This window comes from Silene latifolia, chromosome 1 (genome assembly GCF_048544455.1).
Source record: "Silene latifolia isolate original U9 population chromosome 1, ASM4854445v1, whole genome shotgun sequence".
Lineage (NCBI taxonomy): Eukaryota > Viridiplantae > Streptophyta > Magnoliopsida > Caryophyllales > Caryophyllaceae > Silene > Silene latifolia.
In genome coordinates this window covers 174,114,511-174,120,510 of record NC_133526.1, presented here as the reverse complement: position 1 = coordinate 174,120,510, position 6,000 = coordinate 174,114,511, and positions in this window count along the sequence as shown.

Here is a 6,000-nt window from a genome sequence, read left to right as displayed (position 1 = left end):
TAGCGAATGGTTTTTGGTACAACAATTTTGGAATGGTTTATATGAAGATTCTAGGAACATTCTCAATATGGGATCAAATGGAATGTTCACCGAAGTTGATGACAATCAAACATGGAACAAGATTGAGGAAATGGCGGTCCATAACTCACAATATAGTAGACCTCGCAAGGCTACTAGAGGAGGAAAGCATAAAGTGGACTCCATCACTCAATTGGGTGCTCAACTTAGTGCTCACATTGACACAATCAATTTGAAGTTTGAACAAGCTATGGCTAGACTTGAAGAAAACTCAAAATCATCAAAGCATCATGTTAATGCCATGGCGGCATCCTCATCAATCCCAAGTGGGATATGTGAGAATTGTGGAACTTTGGGACATGACCAAGGTGAATGTAGGGGAACAAATGAACAAGTGAATGCTTTCCAAGCATACAAGAGTGGTACCCCTTATTCCAATTTTTACAATGAAAACACCAAATTCCATCCAAATCTCTCATACAAAAGCCAAAATGTTCAAAACCCTCAAACAACATACACTCCACCACCCATGAGAAACCAAAATCAAAGACCCTTTTACAAACAAAACCAAGGTTACCAAAATCAAAATCCATACAATCACCAAAATGACCAAGGTTTTGATGTCCAAAAAGCGGTCCTCCAAATGCAAAAGAATCATCAAGAATTTTTCACTCAAATGCAAAAAGATAGCCAAGCAAAGGAAACCACCATCAACAACATTCTAGCTCACACCAAGATGTTGGAAACTCAATTGACTCAACTAGCATCTTCAAGCTCACAAAGACAAAAGGGGCAATTACCACCTCAAAGTAATCCCCCTAGACATGAAACGGTTAGTGCCATTCACTTGAGAAGTGGTACAAGGTATGAAGCACCAAGGAAGCAAGTTGAGGATGAAGTTGTGGAAGCTAGTGAAAAGGAAGAAATTGTGCAAGGCTCCAAAGATGGAGAATCATCAAAAGAAGAAAGTTCAAAGAAAAATGAAGACAAGGTCAAGGAGAAGGAGCCCATTGTGATTAGACTTCCTTTTCCAAGTCGTCAAGCCAAGCCCAAATTTGATGATCAACTTCGAAAGTTCATGGAAATTGTGAAGAATTTGGAAGTCTCAATTCCTTTCACCGAATTAATCAATCACGTGCCGGCCTATGCGAAATACATGAAAGATATCCTCACAAAGAAGAAGTCGATCAGGAAGCTTGAGACTATCGCCTTCACTAAGGTGAGTAGTGCAATACTTCAAGGGAGTTCACCTCCAAAGTTAAAGGATCCGGGAAGCTTCTCAATACCGTGTACCAATGGCGACACGACGATCAACAAAGCCTTATGTGATCTAGGGGCTAGTGTGAGTGTCATGCCGTACTCGGTGAGTAAAAGGTTGGGGATGGGAGAGCTTAAATGCACCAACATCACACTCCAAATGGCCGATAGATCGACCAAGACACCATTAGGGATATGGGAAGATGTCCCCGTGCGAATTGGGAAGTTTTTCATCCCGGTGGACTTTGTCATTGTTGATATGGAGGAAGATTCCAACATTCCATTCATTCTAGGAAGACCTTTCCTACACACCGCGGGTGCGGTGATTGATGTGAAACATGGTGAGCTCACTCTAGAAGTGGGAGATGAAAGCATAACTTTTAATCTTGACAAGACTATGAGAGCTCCTCGTTTGCATGAACCATGTTTCATGATTGATCATTATAGCCGAAAGGATGATAGGAAGAAGTCGAACTCCAATGGAAGAAGAAAATTGAAGATGCTCCATTCAAAGAGCAAGTGAATTGTGACAAGGAGAGCTTGCAAAGCTCATCAAAATCAACCAAGGAAGAAGAGGATGGCCTCATTGGCCAAGAGAAGAAATTGGGAGAGTTGTCTCCATCTAAGCAAGAGATTTTCAATGATCAACTTAATGAAGTTTGTGGTCTTTGGGACAACGAGTTTGAAGGGATTTTTAATCCCTACATTGGTAATGCCATCGATCAAGACCGACAACAAGGGCCAAGGTCTATTGAAGACCTCTACCATGATAATGAGCAAGCTTTCGATTACTTTTTCAAAGTGTTGAGCAACATCAACAACACCTTGGACATGCCCCATTGACATCTCCTCAAGAATGAGAGTTTGGTGGAGTCCTCCCTAAACCACCACTTGTAAATATTTCTAACTCCCTAACTTACATTTCAATTCTTGTATTGCATTTTTTTGTCATCTTTGGATTTTTATTTACTTTGATCAAGATAATTGTCATGTTTGAGAGAAGTGAGGGAGGGACTAACAATTTCGATTGATGTGTAGTGCTTTACCTTAGTGTGGGGATGACAATTGCCTAGGCTATCCATGCCTTAGTAGTGCCCCCACAATGAAGAACACAAGATTTGAAGAAAGAATAGAAGAATGGTAAGGGAAATGCATTGTGCACGGATGGAACTGAATCCGGGTACAAGGGATCGAATCCGGGATTCAGGAGAATCTGCCCGTCTTCAGTAATCCGAGCGTACTGCAGAAAAGACGCCCGTCCTGAACTGAGCTGAATTTTGAAAATTTTTGATCGTGGATCAATCCGGGCGTCCCGAGCAATCCGCCCGTCTCTCGCAAATCCGTCCGTCTCCGGGATCAAGACGCCCGTCTTCTCTGCTGAGGAAAAAAAGAAAAATTTCCTGGACTGAAATCCGTCCGTCTTCAGGCAAATCCGCCCGTCCCGAATCAAGAAAATCCGAGCGTCTTCTTCTGAATCCGCCCGTCTTTAGGCGAGTTTTATACAACCCAGAAAGAGCAGAATCCGCACGGATTGGGCAGAATCCGCACGGATTGCCCCTGCAGTTCGAAAATTTCGGTCTTTATAAAATCCCTCCCACCTTCCTTCATTCATTCATTCATTCATAAACACTACCCACAACATCAAAACCCTCATCCTCTCCATCACAAAAACAAAATCCCTCAACAACATTCACCAAAATCAAATCAAATCATCCTTCTAACAACAAATCAACCACTCCTTCTTCAATAAAAATCAAAACCAAGCACAAAATTTTCAACCTTTGAGTCGATTTTTGATTTCATAAAGGCAAAGCCTTTCACCTTTAAATCGATTTGGGTACACTACAAATTGAAGATTTTTCATTCTTTTCTTGGTTAGTTCATCAATGGCAAGGACTAAGGGAGCAACAAAGGCAACAAAGGCAAAAGGCTCTTCAAACAAAGAAAGCATTGGCTATGGTGGTAGCAACACCAAACTTGGAAGTGCAACAACAACAACAACCTTCTATGGGAGCAACAACACCTTCTACTCCGGAAATTGATCAACTTTTGCATTAGCCGGAGGTAACTTTTATTTCCGAAACCCATAGAAATATTTTTGCCAAGTTTGCTAGGAAATCAATTCAATCCACCAAATTTATATGTGAAGATACCTTAGAAAAATTGGGTGTTCTTGAACAAACTAGAGCCTTTTTCAAAGCCATGGGGTTGAAGAAATTGTTTGAAACAAAGGAATTGACATACCCCTCCCTTACCTTGGAATTTTTGAGTTCTTTGAAAGTCACCAAAGTTGAGAATAGGGAGAATCTCGAGTTTCGTCTAGCTAATGTTAGTAGACGCATTTCCTTTAGGGAATTGAGTGAAATTTTGGGTCTTAGTGATGAACCGCGTTATTTTAAGAATTATGGAAAGTATGACCCCGAACCTCTTTGGGAGGCAATTTCCGGGAGGAAATTTGAGGACTTTCATGCGAGTCGTGCTCTTTTGGTCCACCATCCGGGCATAAGAGTATGACACAAGGTCATGGGAAACACCATAATTGCAAGGAAAGATACCAACCATTTCACCAAACTTGATTTTATTCTCCTTGAATCGGCTTTGAACATTGGAAGAGTACACACCAAGCCTTACAATTCTTTGAGGCTCTTGGTAGATAGATGGCTCAACATTGATTGTGGGAAGAAGGGCACTACCGTTATTGTCAATGGCGGCCTAGTCACTATCCTAGCTAAGCACTTTGATCCTAACTTCAATAAGGATAACAAGTACAAAGCAAAGGAGGGTGGCCATCTTGTTGATTTGCATACTATGATACACAAGTACAAGTGGGTTGCCCATAACCCCCTTGACACTAAGTATGGATGGCTCACTAGTGAAGCTAGATCGTTCACCTTGCCTTCAAAGATTTGTCGTCTAAGCGTCCACCTGACCAATTATCTACTTCCCCTTTCTAAAGAGGCCGAGTATATTATCCAACAACAAAAGGGTGATCTTGAAACTCCCTCCTCTTCCATTGTCATACCACCTTACCCCTTTGATTATGAAGAGTTCAAGCCGGAAGGAGTTGAAGCTAGAAATGATTATTTGACTCTTCTCATGCAAGCAATGCACAAGCAAGCCTTTGAGGACCGGAAAAACGCTTACTTGGCTCAATATCCACCCCTCATACACTTAGCTAGGCAAGGACTACTTGATCCATCTTGTCCTTTGCCTAGTTGGGCGGATAGAGAAGTCTTATTTCCGGGTGCATCTAGGGTCGTTTCGGGTGACAATGAGGTTGTTGGTAATGATGAAGAAGTTGATGATAACATTGATGAAGAAGCAAGTGAAGAAGGAGAAAAGGATGGTGAAGATGATGATGAGCAAGATGAGGAAGAAAGTGAAGAAGCAAATGACAAGGGAAGTGGCAATGTGACCACTTCTAATGAGGAAAGTGATGGTGATAGCATGATGGAAGATTAGCAAGCCTTGGAGACTCCTACCCTCTCATGGTTTGTCTATTTCTCTCTTTGTTTTAATTATAATTTTGATCATTGTTGGAGTAGTCCTAGAACCATAGAGGACTCACACCTCGGTACCATTGAGGTGTTCTCATTTTATTGTTCCCATTTTCAAAATCCAAAATGACAAATTAGTTTCATGCATTGCATAGTGTGTGCATGAACTACACCCATTCTTGGACATTAGCAACAGTGTCTCACTCGGTTTGGGGAAGTTAATGCATACACAACGGGAGGTAATCTAAATTATCCTCTCCGTCATAACAAAAACCATGCATCATGTAGTGTAGCTTAGTGTAGATTGCATTTAGTGTAGAAATCATGCATCATCTTTGCATAATTTCCATCATTTTGGCCATTGAGGACAATGCCCATATTAGTATGGGGATGGGAATTCTAACATTTAACTCTTATTCAAAAATCCAAAAAAATTGAAAAATTTCAAAAATCATAAAAATTTGAAAATTGAAAACCCAAAAACATGTTTATTTCCTTTTGTAGTCTTGTATATATTGTCTTGTATATATTGTGTTTGTTCTATCCTTGTTCACATTGATTGACTACACCACATCCGAGACATGAGGATCATGAAGACCGCATGGTATGATCTTTCCAATCTCCTTTTTCCTCTTTATGTTAATGACTATGTGGCTCTATTTTGATTGATGCGGTATAACAATGTGAACTTAGGACTTGCATTTAGTTTATATGTCATATTAGTTGATAGAATCACTTGCATTAGGATGTTTATATTAGTTGCATCATGGCATGTAGTTGCATGTTAGAAATGTTTTGAAAAATGCCTAATTAGGAACTTTGACAAGAGCAACTAAGCCATTACAAATACTTGTTCAACTTAAGACTTTGCCTACTAGAATGGTTGTAAAACACCCTAGATAGTGTCATACTAGTGTCTTTTGACCCATGACCCAAAGCCTAGTCAAGGGTTTGCATGTGAGTCACCTATCCAACCCCGTGATGCGATGTGGACTTGGTTAACTTGTCTAGGTGACCTTGTTTGACCTTGTGGTAAGGCAACCCAAAAATATTTTCTATCAATAAGCTTGAAGTGCTCATTTTAAAGAAATTTTGTCATGTGGAAGTAATCTAATGCCAAGGAACCTCAAATGCTATGAATTGTTGAAAGTTGAGAAATTTAAGTTGTTTTGATGGAGGCGTACCACTTCGATGTGCTTTGGTGCGGGATCCATTGAATTGGGCCCCC